We start from the raw sequence: 16,775 nt of genomic DNA on the forward strand, positions 1-16,775 counted from the left end.
TGTACCAATCTGCCAGAAGGGAAGCTAAGCGACAGGTTTATTTAGTCAGAGGGGAAGCAGATAAGAAAAGATTTGCCAATGTTCTGCGCCGTGAGGACCAAAGACTTGAGGTATTTCATGTTGCAAGACAGTGTAGGAGAGAGAATAGTGATGTCGTAGGAGAGAAATGTGTTCGCATGGATGATGGTACGCTTGCACTAAATGAGGCTGCAAAAAAAGAGGTCTGGAGATGCCACTACGATAGATTGCTTAATGAAGAGAATGAATGGGAGAAAGAGAGTCTGCCGTATGTCGACCCAACAGAGGGACCAGCTATCCGAGTTGACAGTACCATGGTAGATAAAGCAATTAAGAGTATGAAGACAGGGAATGCCCCCGGCCCATCAGGAATCACTGCAGAGATGCTCAAAATATCTGGCAGTGTCGGCTATAGCCTAGTTACCCGTATTACGAACCAGGTGATACACGAAGGAGTCATACCCAATGACTGGTGTAGCAGCACCATAGTCAACTGCTACAAAGGTAAAAGTGACGCTTTAGATACAAATAATTACAGAGGTATCAAGCTTTTAGATCAGGTAATGAAAGTCACGGAGAGGGTCATAGCTCAACTGCTTAGGGAGCGAGTCAGTTTAGATGAGATGCAGTTTGGGTTCGTGCCTGGGAAAAGCACCGCTGATGCTATATTTCTGGTAAGGCAGCTTCAGGAGAAATACCTAGCCAAGGATAAACCTCTGTACCTGGCTTTCGTTGATATGGAGAAAGCCTTTGACAGGGTCCACCGATCACTCATCTGGTGGTCATTGAGGAAACTAGGGATAGAAGAATGGTTAGTGAGAGTTGTGCGAGCCATGTACAGAGACGCTGTCAGTAAGGTGAGGGTTGGCAATGAGTACAGTGAAGAATTCCGGGTGGAGGTAGGGGTCCACCAAGGTTCTGTCGTCAGCCCCCTCCTATTTATCATAGTCCTCCAGGCTATAACAGAGGAATTCAAGAAAGGATGCCCCTGGGAGCTCCTCTATGCTGATGACCTTGCACTAATTGCTGAGTCACTATCAGAACTAGAGGAGAAGTTTCAGGTGTGGAAGCAAGGACTAGAATCGAAGGGCCTTAGAGTCAACCTAGCTAAAACCAAACTCCTAATAAGTAGGAAGGCAGACAAAACACAAACCCCTTCGGGTAGATAGCCCTGCTCGATCTGTAGAAAAGGAGTGGGTAGTAACTCTATAGGATGCACCCAGTGCAAGCTATGGACACATAAGAGGTGCAGCAATATCACAGGAAGGTTAACTAAGAAGTTAGTGTTTGTATGTAGCAGATGTTCAGGAGCTATAAACACTGTGAATGTGCAGAAAACAACTTCTGCCACATTCCAGGGAGAAAAAATAGAAGTGGTTGATAGCTTCCGCTATCTTGGTGACCAAATTAGCAGTGGGGGTGGGTGCACTGAAAGCGTAGCTGCTAGAATTAGAATAACCTGGGCAAAGTTCAGAGAGCTGGCGACAGAGGGTCTCTCTCTCAGAGTAAAAGGCAGATTGTATGACGCATGTGTACGAACAGTCATGCTTCATGGCAGTGAAACATGGGCCATGACTGCTGAGGACATGCATAGGCTCGCAAGGAATGAAGCCAGTATGCTCCGATGGTTGTGTAATGTCAGTGTGCATACTAGACAAAGTATCAGTACCTTGAGAGAAAAGTTGAACTTACGAAGCATCAGTTGTGGTGTGCAAGAGAGACGATTGCGCTGGTATGGTCATGTAGCGAGAATAGATGAGGATAGCTGCATGAAAAAGTGCCACACCTTAGCGGTTGAGGGAACCTGCGAAAGAGGTAGGCCCAGGAAGTCTTGGGATGAGGTGGTGAGGCACGACCTACGAACATTGGGCCTCACCGAGGCGATGACTTCTGACCGAGACCTTTGGAAATATGCTGTACGTGAGAAGACCCGGCAAGCCAAGTGAGACCTAAATCTATGGCCTCAGCCAGTCCACTTATGCGTACCTTCCTTCATTGGACACCAAACTCCACTTGCGAAGACCTGTTGAGGCAAGTGAAATCGAAATCAAGTTAAGTTGGACACTAAACTCCACTTGCGAAGGCCTGTTGAGGCAAGTGAAATCGAAATCGAGTTAGTGCCCCTGGACTGGCTCATGTGCGGGTAACACATGAAATGCACCATTTTGGGCGTGGCCGTTGCCAGTGCCGCCTGGCTGGCCTTCATGGGATTTTCGAGCGAGATCGTCGCCGGTGCCCCTGGACTGGCTCGTGTGCGGGCGACACATGAAATCTTTCGAGCGAGATTGTTGCCAGTGCCCCTGAACTGGCTCATGTGCAGGGTCGTCGTAGGATTTTCGAACGAGATCGTTGCCGGTGCCTCTGGACTGGCTCATGTGCGGGCGACACATGAAATCTTTCGAGCGAGATCGTTGCCAGTGCCCCTGAACTGGCTCTTGTACGGGGCCGTCGTAGGATTTTCGAGCGAGATCGTTGCCAGTGCCCCTGGACTGGCTCATGTGCGGGCGACACATGAAATCTTTCGAGCGAGATTGTTGCCAGTGCCCCTGAACTGGCTCTTGTGCGGGGCCGTTGTAGGATTTTCGAGTGAGATCGTTGCCGGTGCCCCTGGACTGGCTCATGTGCAGGTGACACATGAAATCTTTCGAGCGAGATCGTTGCCAGTGCCCCTGAACTGGCTCTTATGCGGGGCTGTTGTAGGATTTTCGAGTGAGATCGTTGCCGGTGCCCCTGGACTGGCTCATGTGCAGGTGACACATGAAATCTTTCGAGCGAGATCGTTGCCAGTGCCCCTGAACTGTCTCTTGTGTGGGGCCGTCGTAGGATTTTCGAGCGAGATCGTTGCAAGTGCCCCTAGACTGGCTCTTGTGCGGATGACACATGAAATGCACCATTTTGAGCGTGACCGTTGCCAGTGCTGCCTGGCTGGCCTTCGTGGGATTTTCGAGCGAGATCGTTGCCAGTGCCCCCAGACTGGCCCTTGTGCGGGTGGCACATGAAATGCACCATTTTGAGCATGGCCGTTGCCAGTACCGCCTGACTGGCCTTCGTGCAGGTGACACGTAAAAGCACCCACACCACTCTCTGAGTGGTTGGCGTTAGGAAGGGCATCCAGCTGTAGAAACTCTGCCAAATCAGATTGGAACCCGGTGTAGCCATCTGGTTTCACCAGTCCTCAGTCAAATTGTCCAACCCATGCTAGCATAGAAAGCGGACGTTAAACGATGATGATGATGATGATAAATCTGTCCTCAAATATCTTATGCACCCTGTGTATATATCTATAATTATAAAAGAGAGTTTGTATGTGTGTACGTATGTTCCTTATGCATTCCAAAACTGAGTTGCTGATTTTAACATACGGGTTTTCAAAAGATTCAGTACTATTTCCACTACCAACTAAACTTTATTTTCATTCACATATTTCTATTACAAAAATTTTAAATTATTATCTTTTCCATAACTCAACTATTATAAGCATTTTATACGATGATGACGACATATTTTCTATATGAGTGTGTATCCTAAAAGACGTCCATCATTATGATACACACCTTCACTCACTCACTCTCTCTCATGCACATACACACGTCCATTTCATATACACGTACATACATCTTATTTTTACAGAATGACCGAGTGAAATGCAGAATGAGAAAAAGACAGAGAGACCAGAGAAAGAAAACAAGTTTCTATAGAAGTTTAAAGATGGATAGCAAGTGGGAGACAGATGCTGATGTTTCATACCCTATGTATGTTCTATAGTTGAAAGTGAAAGAAAGCCAGCACAAAATTGATACTGTATGTTCTATAGGTGAAGGTGAAAGAAAGAGGTACAAAGGAGGGGGAAAGCGGTAGAGAAGGGGGTGCTGAGAACCTCAGAAATGAGTTTGTGTCGTACAATTTTAAGGTCATTTTCACTTTCGTCCCATGTTTCATGCATGCATAGAATTAGGCATTATCTTTCTCATTCAATTTCTCATTCTAATGTACGGATACCTTCTACTGTTAACATATTACAACTTCACTACATTTTCTTCCTTCGGAATTAAGAAGGGTATGCAAAAATAACTTCCTTTGGCACACACACACAGAGTTAAAGTTCTGAATGAATGAATTATGTTATTTTTTGCTGTGTGCCAAATTACAGCTCAAATCCTATGGAAATTACCTTTTCCTATTCTGTCATTCCTGTTTGTGAGGAGCATATTTCAAAACCTGATCTTCCATTTAAACTTACAAGGAAGTTATCTCAGAAACTGTCATTTACCTGTTGTTTCTAGCATGTCTGAGATGACATTTGCATACCCCCCCCCCATACACACAGACACTTATTTTTTTCCTCGATTTACTCACATTCCTATGTTTTCCATACAGGAGATTTGCATTTTGTCCAAGAGTGGGTAGCCAATAGGTGGCCAAGATGGGGGAATGGACATTCAGTATTTCTTTCAGAAAAATTAAATTTTCAAAAACAAATTATATTTCCCACATTTGTAATCTCTGTACATAAAAAACAAAATTAAAAAAAACAGTTAAAAATTAGGAAATTTTTCAGCGGGGAGTGGGGAAATTATAATTTTGAAAACAAGATTTCTGGCCAAAATTATATTAACCCTCTTTTTATTCCATGAAACAGTACATAGTTTGTGATCCTTCTTAAGAACATAAATCACTTTAATGCAAATTGTACCCCCGCTTCACTTCTGGACAAACAATAACTTCCATTAAGCCAGTAATCCACTCCACTATATATCAGCTAAGAGAATGTATTACGCTTATCAAGACAGAGTATAGCCAAATCATTCACAGTTTACCGCTTTTTCTCAAAACGACGGTATACAAATTGACATATGCATTTTCCAACATCTTTTCATTCGTTACTAAAAAATCAAATTGTATAATGCACAACTTCAAATTGCTATGTCTTCCATCTTGTATATTCCTTAATCGTTTGCTCTTTTCAGCCATGTCACCAAAACAAAGACATTCTCATTTATTTCTGCAAACAAGGGCCACAAAGAAAACTGCCTCTATTCGTGCTCAAGAAAACTCACTCTAGCTATGCCCAAAGGTGTAATATTTGGAAACGATCACCAATGGCGGAAGTTCTGCTCTAAACAACACTTATTGTCTGGGATTAATACACGATGGCACACCACTGTGCACTAGAGGCCCAAGATAGGTCACTAAGAGATATTAGAATAAGTACTACTGTTGGGGGATGGGGCTTAACTGTTGTCCTCGCAGGGGATTTCTGTCAAATATTACCAATCATACCACGGGGTACGCGAGGTGATGACATCCATGCGTGTCTGAAGTTTTCATCTCTGTGCAGGTTTGTTCGTCAGTTTCCATTAAGCAACAATATGCGAGCTCATCTCTACAACGACCCCTTAGAAGAGGAATTCTTTCATCAACTTCTACCAATTGGAAATGGCACTTTACCATTGAATAACACCCTGCAACAGCACGTACTACAATGTGGGCACATGGTGTCTACATTGGCCCAGCTTAAAGAAAAGGTATTTCCCACATTGCAAGATAACTTCAAAAACATAGCATGGTTCGCACCTTGGAATTAAAGTGTTGATAAAATAATCCATGAACTCCTCCACATTCTACCTGGGGATGCTTCAATGTTTGTCCCCATTGATACTACCATCAATGAACATGCCATTGTTGACCATCCAGTTGAATTTCCCAACTCTCTACAACCCACAGGACTGCCACCACATTAGTTTTTCCTAAATAAAGGTGTACCGAGGAATTTCAACCCACCACGGCTATGTAATAGTACAAGATTGACTGTAACTACAAGCAACCATTATTGCCAGCTGTCATCGAGGACAAATCGCATACATTCCATGCATGCTCCTTATTCACTCAAATGTGTCATTTCAATTGAAGAGCCACCAGTCCCCAGAGCAATTATGCTTCACTATAACAATCAGCAAAGCCCAAAGTCAAACTTTAAAAATTGTGGTTCTCAATTTACAAATACCCTGCTTTTCTGATGAACAACTATATATCGCATGCTCTCGAGTTAGCAGTGCAGATGACTAGTATAGTTTACCCAGAAGCATTGTTGGCTTCACTTAACATATGTTGAAGTGTGCAGTCTGCCCAAACATTAGAGATGATGCGTTTCACAATGAAGCAGTTTTCTTTCCATGTACCTTACTTTATGCAATACGGATACCTCTACGTCCTCATATGTCATCCAATTCTTTAAATCCATAAGTCTAGGTAAATCTGGGGGCATTAGGATTTCCTTCTAATCTAAGCTGCCATTCTGCATGTCTTTGGTGTCAACAATTTCAGTATTATTAATCACAAAATGACCGAAAAACATGTTTATAAAGAAGAGTTGTTTGCTTCAAACTCTTCATGTGCTGATTCTACCCACATAAGAAAGAAACAAATAATACAATGTTGTTGTAGGTCATAACACCCAGTCAACACCGAGATGCATTGTTAGTGTGTATATATCATCATCATCGTTTAACGTCCGCTTTCCATGCTAGCATGGGTTGGACGATTTGACTGAGGACTGGTGCAACCAGATGGCTACACCAGGCTCCAATCTAATTTGGCAGAGTTTCTACAGCTGGATGCCCTTCCTAACGCCAACCACTCAGAGAGTGTAGTGGGTGCTTTTACGTGTCACCTGCACGAAAACGGCCACGCTCGAAATGGTGTCTTTTATGTACCACCCGCACAAGAGCCAGTCCAGGGGCACTGGCAACGATCTCACTCGAAAACCCTACAAGGCCAGTCAGGCGGTACTGGCAACGGTCACGCCCAGGATGGTACATCTTATGTGTCACGCCCAGGATGGTACATCTTATGTGCCACCCGCACAAGAGCCAGTCCAGGGGCCCTGGCAACGATCTCACTTGGCTTGCCGGGTCTTCTCACGCACAGCACATTTCCAAAGGCCTCGGTCAGTAGTCATCGCCTCAGTGAGGCCCAATGTTCGAAGGTCTTGCCTCACCACCTCAGCCCAGGTCTTCCTGGGCCTACCTCTTCCACGGGTTCCCTCAACTGTTAGGGAGTGGCACTTTTTCACGCAGCTATCCTCATTTATTCTCACCACATGTCCAAACCAGCGCAATCGTCTCTCTTGCACACCACTACTGATGCTTCTTATGTTCAGCTTTTCTCTCAAGATACTTACACTCTGACGGGTATGCACATTTACATTACACATCCAGCGGAGCATACTGGCTTCATTCCTTGCGAGCTTACGCATGTCCTCAGCAGTCACAGCCCATGTTTCACTACCATGTAGCATGGCTGTTCGTACACATGCGTCATACAGTCTGCCTTTTACTCTGAGCGAGAGTCCCTTTGTCGCCAGCAGAGGTAAGAGCTCTCTAAACTTGGCCCAGGCTATTCTTATTCTAGCAGTTACACTTTCAGCGCACCCACCCCCACTACTAACTTGGTCACCCAGATTGCGGAAGCTATCAACTACCTCTAGTTTTTCTCCCTGGAATGAGACAGAAGTTGTTTCCTGTTTGTTTACAGTGTTTATTGCACCTGAACATCTATATATATATATATATATATATATATATATATATATATATTTATATATTCTCTTTTACTCGTTTCAGTCATTTGACTGTGGCCATGCTGGAGCACTATCTTTAGTCGAATAAATTGACCCCAGGACTTATTCTCTCTAAGCCTAGTACTTATTATATAGGTCTCTTTTTGCCGAGCTGCAAAGTTACGGGGACGTAAACACAGACACAAACACATACATTTATTACATTATTTATATTTGACGGATATTTGTCCTCATCTTGTTTGTTGTTAACACAATGTTTCGGCTGATATACCCTCCAGCCTTCATCAGGTGTTTTGGGGAAATTTCAAACCTGGGTTCTCATTCCTAGGGTATTTTTCGATGCTGTTGTTGTTATTATTATTACTATTATTATTATTATTATTATTATTATTATTATTATTCAGGTCACTGCCTGGAATAGAACTCGGAATCTCGGGGTTAGTAACCCGTGCTCTTAACCCCAAAACTCCGAGTTTGATTCCAGGCAGTAACCTGAATAATAATAATAACATCGAAAAATATCTTAGGAATGAGAACCCAGGTTGGAAATTTCCCCAAGACACCTGATGAAGGCTGGAGGGCATATCAGCCGAAACGTTGTGTTAACAACAAACAAGATGAGGACAAATATCTATCAAATGTAAATAATTCCTCATCTCTTAAATACAGAACTGTACAAACACATACATACAATACATTCATATATATATATATATATATATATATATATATATATATATAAATGTAGCGTACACTTGAGTGAAGTTCTTCTCCTCTCTATTACATATACACACATACGAACATAGTAGATAACAGCTAGCCTTTGGCCGCATTTTGGACCCTGTTGTGTCCACTACTCTGATTGGCGCAATTTGTCTCTTGCTCTATCGCGCACCAATATGCAACCCAACCAATCACAGCCTTCAAATAAGGTCACGTATGACAGACTGATTTCTACCTCAGCTGAGCCTACAACTCCTTATAAAAAAACCTAACTTTTCCTTGTCTCGATGTCTTTGGTTTCAAACCTTTTAAGGTCTAGCCACTGATCACACAAGACACCGCCAGTTCCGGTGACAACACAACAGCAGCCACGTGGGACTCACCACTCCATCTCTATCGCCACCATTCATCCTAACATCAACATCTCTCTACGTATTTGCCCAGGTTACAACACTGCACTGTTCGTGAACTAATTCACCATGGATCAACAGCAAATATACAACCTGCGAGAACTCCTGTACCAAGTGACCCATGCAGCAACATCACAGCCACAACTTCACGTGCGACATGTACTGCAACCGACTCTGCCTCATCGCCACAACTTCTTGATACAGTATTTCAACTATCATGTTTAATTGACTATGAACTGGTGTTTATCATTCTTGTGTCTATGAACTTACTCCTCACTTCGATGGCTGTAGACTCTTTCACTGTCTCTCCTTCATCGCCATCTTTATATGTTGTTAACACACATACGTCTATGCTTACATACACAGGCATACATCTTATTCTTATGACAGCCTGTCTATTATTCTGTATATATGATATACACAATCAGACATGTTAACATATCAATAAATCTTCTCTTAAACATTCTACCTGGTTGTGTCTCTTATTTCTCTCTGGCACATATATGCATTGTTCTATTTATATTTATTGTATTGACCGTGTGATGTACTAAGAAGCCATTCTTATCCCCTCGCTTCACACGGACATCACAAATCGGTGACCCATTCCAAAACAATTATAATGGAAGAAGGAGATACTCCACAGGTATCTAAACCTTCATGTTCATTATTTATACATAAGCCCTTTTAGTAACCACCCAAGGTCAATCACCAGTAATTTAGTTAAGAGTATTTCACTTAGACTTTCTAAACTTTCCTCTAACTCCCACATTTTCAATAAAGAGGCTGACTTTTATAATTCAGCCTTATTGAAGGCAGATTACAAAGACAAAGTAAGACACATTAATTCATTTAGTGATCTTTCAACATTTGTACAGCAAGATATTAGCACTACCAGCAGGGATAAATTCAATTCTATTTCTTCCCCTTCTTCTCACTTTAATGAGAAAGAGGCACTTACTTATAATCGTTCACATAAAAGAGGAGGCTTAACCGGCTCTAAACACCTTAATAAAAACAAAAAACTTAAATTCTTTAGCAATACCTACACTGCACCTAAATCTGATGACAACATCTGGTTCATCGTCCCATTTGGGAAACAAGTTAAATCCAATTTGGTTTTGCAGTTCCGCGACGCGGTGAATCAGAACTTTCCTAGGGATTCTCACTATTACCCAATCATCAACACACATAAGGTTAGATTTGGGTTTTCTAATACAAAAAATATGCTACAAATAATTTCTTCCCATAATTTTAGACTTTTAGATTCGCATCTAGACAGCTATACCAATTATGATAATAATAGTAATGATAATAATAATAATAATAACAATTACTCCAGTAATACAACACACTCCTATGGTAGCAATAGTTATTTAGACAAAAATATAGGTAATAAGTACAACATTAGTAAATATAACAATAACTATCACAACAATAAGATTAGTATCTCGGAATCTAATTGTAATAGAATCAAGTTTATGAGTGTGAATGCTAGGACCAAAAATGTGGTCTATCAATGTAAGGTAACGACTAACACAGAGGTCTTGCATTACATAGGTTGCTCTTCTTTGCAGGTATCTAGGAGAATCTCTAACCATTACTCAACTTTTAGGGATAGGAATAAATATAATAGTACCGGTCTTAGTAAGTTAATCTGGAAACTTAAGAACTGCAATAAGCAATTCTCTTTAGAATGGTCAATACTGGCTACCTCAATACCCTACGACAAGGGTAAAGATTTTTGTCCTCTCTGTAATTTGGAGCTATTCCACATTCTGTTCTCCAAGAATAATTTAGTGAACCGGATAACAGAGAGCATACAGATGCCAGCATTGGAAGAAACACACATTCAGCTCGTTTCATTCATTTCATCCTTTTTATTAATTTTAGTTACTTTTTTTACCTACCAACATACTCACTAGTTAACCGCCACTTTACATGTGGTATGTACTATCACCCCACTTTGTATTTATTGTTATTAAATTTAGGTAATAAATCTCCTCCAGGCTAGACCACAAACCTATAACGATATTAATAAAGAAGCTAGTAATATCGCCGCCAGACTCAAATTAGATTTAAAAAAATAGTGGTCCTCCCCCACAAAAAAGCCCTTTATAACTATCAAAGACCATAAAGAGAACTTCCTATCCAATCCTAAGTGTAGGCTTATTAACCCAGCTAAATCAGAGCTTGGCATTATTAGTAAAGAAATTTTAGGGAAAATCAATGTGGAAGTCAGGAATGCCACTAGGTTAGTACAATGGTCTAATAATATAGAAGTCATTGACTGGTTTAAAGCTATTAAGAATAAGAATAATGTGAGATTTACGCAGTTCGATATTGTCGATTTTTATGCTTCTATCTTCAAAGAACTGCTAGAAAGCCCTTACCTTCGCAAGCGGATTTATAGAAATCAGTACACAAGATAAAGTCATAATTTTCCATGCTAGAAAGACTTTACTCTTCAGCGAGAACGCAGAGTGGGTCAAGACTACCGATACAGAGGGTACTTTCGATGTAAGCATGGGGGTCATATGATGGAGCAGGCATATATTCGATCTTATTGGACTATTCCTACTAGATACGTTGTGCAAGACTTTTCCTAACGAACACTTCGCAATTTATAAAGATGATGCTCTAGCTTTAACTGCTAATACCAATGGACCAGCACAAGATCGGTTGATGAAAACCTTCGGTCTTAAGCATAACTACAGATACCAACCTGACGGTTGTCAACTACCTAGATGTGTCCCTAGATCTAAATAAGAATATTTATAAACCTTATAGGAAGTCCAACGATAGACTTAGTTACATCAATGTGGGTTCCTGCCATCCCCACATAGTGTTTAAAAATTTAGTTAAAAACATTAGCAAAAGAATTTCTAGCCTCTCCTCCAATAGGGACATTTTTAATAGCATTGCCCCAGTATATAATAAGAAGGCTCTAAAAGATAGTGGTTTTAACGAGGGAATAACCTATACACCTACCACGAGTCCAGTAGCAAAGAGAAGAAAGCATAGGAATAGGAAAATCATCTGGTTCACACACCCCTACTCACCCGAAGTGACCTTTAATAAAGGCAGATATTTCTTGGCATTGATAGACAGACACTTTCCAGTTAACCATATTTATAGAAAGATCTTCAACAGACATACCTTAAAAATCAGTTTCAGCTCAACTGCTAATTTTAAGAACATAATCGCACACAACACACAAAAGCCGCAATATGCAAAGATAAAAACTTGTGCCCGCTAAATGGAGCTTGCATGTCCGAAACCATCATTTATGAAGCCACCGTAAATTCTGTATCCACTAAGGACGTAGTTTCCACGAAGAAATACGTGGGCCTCACGGAGGGTAATTTCAAGGCCAGATTCAATAATCACACTTTGAGTTTCAGGCACTGGGACAAAAGAAAAACGACAAAATTATCCAGTCATATATGGTCTTTAAAAGATAAAGGTGTCAGTTACAACATCCATTGGAAGATCCAAGCCAAGTGTAAACCTTACACCAGCGGCAGCGGAAGATGCGGTCTATGTGATATTGAAAGATGGCTCATCTGGAGAGGCAGCTTAGACCCCACCACATGTCTAAATTCAAAGACTGAACTTTTCGGATCATGTCCACATGTGACCAAATATTTGCTACGTTTTTGGTCCTCCTGAGTTTACTGATTGGACTTGCTTTCTATTTTTGTATCTATCTATAAGCTTTTTATCTCTCTATAATTATTACTTACATTTCTTATATATTTTTTTATATTTTTACTGATAGGACCTGCTGATGGGACTGTACTGATAGGTTTCTATATTGTCTATGTATAAGCTTTTCACCTTTTTTACCTGGATTTTATATTTTTTAATATTCTTAATTATTTTTATGGTTTTTACATAATTATAGGATTAATGTTTTAGTATTTTTCCACACATATTTTTGTTTTCTGCCCTCCAAACTTTTTTCCTGTATGCTTATAGACACGTACAAGGAACTTTATATGTGCGTGCTTGTGAGTGTGCGCGTGGATGCATGCGTATGTAGATATATGTGTGCGTATATAGAGATATGTACGTGCGTATATGGATATATGCGTGCATGGAATAATATACGCAGTTTTAGATGCGTTTTGACCTTGTCACTACACAGTAATTTCCCTTTGTTTATAACGGTCATTTTTCACAGGAATTTTCAATTGACCGGATAACTGAAGAGATGTTGGCGTGGGCTCCCACCCTGGCATCCGAAACTCGGAGTTTTATTATTATTATTACTATTATTGCTATTATTATTATTATTATTATTATCTGTATCAAGAAGAGATGGCCTACCAAGACCAAGGAAAGAAATTTTCTGGTCATATCCAGCTTTAGACAAAGCCACATTATAGTAGTTTGAATTAGAATTAAATATATCAATAATAATAATAATAATAATAATAATAATCATAGATGTTATAACAAGCCTAATAACTTAAGTAGTAATAATAATGGACCAAATAAAAAGCAACCCTATATGCCTAAAAATTTAACTAATAAGAAAAATAATAAAGTACATTTTAATAGTAGACTACATGCTAACACTAGTAATAAACCTGTGTTAGTATCTAGTAATGGCGAAACTAATAATATAAATAAAAAGTACTCCAATCATAATAATAATATTATTCTGGGAAGTATACCCCATATTCACCCACACAATAAATTTAAGAGAAAAAATAAAAACTCTATCTGGTTAAATATCCCTTTCAACTGTGCAATATCCACAAATATTTACAAAAGATTTATGAATATTTTACAAAAAATTTTCCCTTCTTCCCACAGATATAGTAGAATTTTTTCTTGTCATACAGTCCGAATTTCTTACTCTACCCTTCCTAATGTAGGTACAATCATAGCTAGGTTAAACAAAAAGAACATTAGGTCAGCTAGAATAAATGAAGTTAAGAATAGTGGATATGGTTATATGAATATAATTAGTAATCTAACAAATACCAAAAAGAATATTGCTAATAATTATATAAATAGAAGTGAAAATAACAGTGACAATGGAAATTATGAGGATAATAATAATATGCTTAGTCCTGCCAACCATAATTTTAACCAACAAATAGAATGCAGCAGTATTGAGGTTGAGAGTTTAACTGAAGTTGATGATAGGCTCAACTCCAATGAAAATAATAGGAATCAGGGACCTAGTTCATATAATATCAATATGCCTAATGTTGGAGGAATAATTCTAACTGATAGCACATCAGGAAACGGGTTAAATAATGATGGAAATGATCAAAATATACCTAATAGAATTGATGAATTGATAAATAATATTAGTGTAAACAATTGTAATAATAATAATAGAGATATTAGAAATAATATAGGTGGGGTTGATAGCACCACTAGGTGCAACTTTGGAAATAAGTCCCATTGTCCGTTATTAGGAAATTGTTGCACCCGTAACGTAATGTACAGATGCATTATAAGTACAATAACCGAGAATTATATTTACATAGGATGTAGTATTAATGTGAAACAGAGAATATATAACCATAAGTCTTCTTTTAGACTAAGACATAAGGCAAATAGTACGACATTAGCAAGTAAAATTTGGGAGTTAAAAGATAATGGCATTAATTTTAGCCTTAAATGGGAAATTATAAGAAAAGCTCAACCTTATAGAAATAGTAGATATGGATGTGAATTATGTTCTATGGAAATATATGAAATTTTTAAACTTAGAAATAATCCTAATCTAATCAATAATAGATTAGACCTTAGGGTATTGTGTGTACACTGCTCTACTCGCACTTTTAAATTTTTTAAAAAGTAGTTAAAATTATCAAAATATAGTATTTTAACTTCTACCATGGTCATCTAGGGCTATTAATTAGCACATATTTTAAATTGGAAATTGAACCTTTAGAACATATATTTCTGATCTCTCACCTTAACATATAATCTTCTTGTGATAAATAAGATTTCAACTTTACTCCATGAAAGATATTTTTTCACACCACTTTCTTAATATGGATCTTAACCCTATATAGCTTATAAGAATAGGAAATTTCATAAGTTCTAAATGGTTTTAATTAGTTCCCCTAATTTGAATTTTTTTTTTTTTTTTTAAATGTTTGACTCTAAAAGGATCATTATTATTATTACATTATTTCAGGGCTTGCAGGGATAGTGTCTTGTTTATTTTGTATTTTTAACTTAAATAAATCTAATCCTTATGCCCAAAATAAATCTAATCCTTATTTAATTAATATTCCTTAATTAGCCCATGTTAGTCTTAAAACAAGTTCCTGACTAATTAAACTAGTAATCAATTATCATGTTTCTGTATTAGATGTCCTTGTTAATTCCTAATATCCTTTTTCTTTTTTTGTCCCTTAAACCATAATAAGCCCATTATTATAAACTATATAAATCCTATACTAATTATTCTTTACATTATAAAAATAAAGCTTACCTTTCATGTGTCTCCAAAATAGTATTATTATATATATCAGCTTAAATTTTAAAATCATTTTAAAAATAATTCAAAATAGTTTTCCTGAGCCCAATATATATAATATTCTTAGACTTTACACCTTATCTATAGCCTCTGAATTCAATATTGACATTACTTCATGATTTTTGTATAAACTAATTACATTACATTTTATTATTAACATACTTCTTATTATTAAAATATTGTTTAAACTGGTATTGATATCTGTAAAACAATACTGATGCCCTATTCAGACTAAAGAAAAAGCCCTGTTAACCTATATGCTTAGGTTTAATTCCTCAACTTTATAATAGTAGTAGAAAAACCCCAACCTATAATAGTGCTGCCACTCTGACCAGAGAAACCTTTATAACCATATCCATGTATAATGCTTACACCTTCCCTTTCCTTAGAAGTGATTGCCCCTTATACTATAACTACTAGATAAGAGACAATAAAATCAGAGACAGTTAGAATTCTACCTAGAACCAATTACTAGCCTGATAGCCTTGGCTATGTCAAGATGGATTTTTATGTATTCTTCTTCCCACTTGGATTTGAAATGTTGCCACAATTATAATATGTCTATTCTACTGTAATTTTCTACATTTTCGTGCAGCTGAAGATTGCTCTACTTATTGCATTTAATGTAATGCTCGCATTACTTAAATAAATGGAGTAGCATGAAACGTGCGTACTGCAATCATCTTTAAAATCCGTGTTGCTTATTTTGATTTTTTATATGTATATATATATATATATATGTATATATATATATATATATATATATATATATATATATATATATATATATATATATATATTGTTTCAAATTTGTGTGAATGTGTATAGGATAATATATAGTTGAATAAAGTTAAAACATGATCACATTTTTTATGGTATTCTAACATTTAAAAAAATGCTCATAAATTTAAATTAGCGCTTTCATACATAGTGTAATCATGAAATTTCAAATGTGCTTTAAATGACTGTTGTGTTCTTGACAACTGTAGTATCTCTTAGAACGCTCCAATAAACTGAATATTTAGAATACCTTTTTAACCAATCCACATGCATCACAGTTTGCCAGGCACACTGATATTCTGTAACCTGTTTATATTTATATGCTACAGATATTTTTTAATCCACCTTATTTGCTGGTTGTTATATTATTGCTGTTATTTCCTTTCAGAACAGGTTTGAACATTTAAATAAACTGTTTTTCTTTTATCTTTCTTCCAACCTACTTTGGTAGACCTAGTTGGTGGCGAATGCATAAGCAGAGCTAATTGTTGCTATACTACTCTGCAAAATTAGTCTAAGCTTAAGTACCCTATCGCACACTGTGACTACCTCAATCACCTTATTGACCTATTTCTCTGCTAGAAGTATGCCCACAAGTGTGCCTACCCCATCACTGTTACTCTCCTAGAAAATTTATACCTATGCTTTTGCTTGTGAGGAACTTGGCTGAAGCTGCCCTCCACATTACTTCTTGAATGCAACACACATCCATTCAATTAATTGACCCAATTAATTATCCTCATGACTGAAAACC

General features: G+C 38.1%; 1 protein-coding gene across 6 annotated transcripts in view; it reads right to left on the reverse strand.

The window, feature by feature from the left end:
* Positions 1-16,775, reverse strand: part of LOC106881212 (condensin-2 complex subunit G2) — a 241,358-nt gene that overhangs the window by 135,704 nt on the left and 88,879 nt on the right. The gene's annotated exons all lie outside the window — the stretch shown is intronic.

This window comes from Octopus bimaculoides, chromosome 4 (assembly GCF_046866305.1).
Source record: "Octopus bimaculoides isolate indiv1 chromosome 4, ASM4686630v1, whole genome shotgun sequence".
Lineage (NCBI taxonomy): Eukaryota > Metazoa > Mollusca > Cephalopoda > Octopoda > Octopodidae > Octopus > Octopus bimaculoides.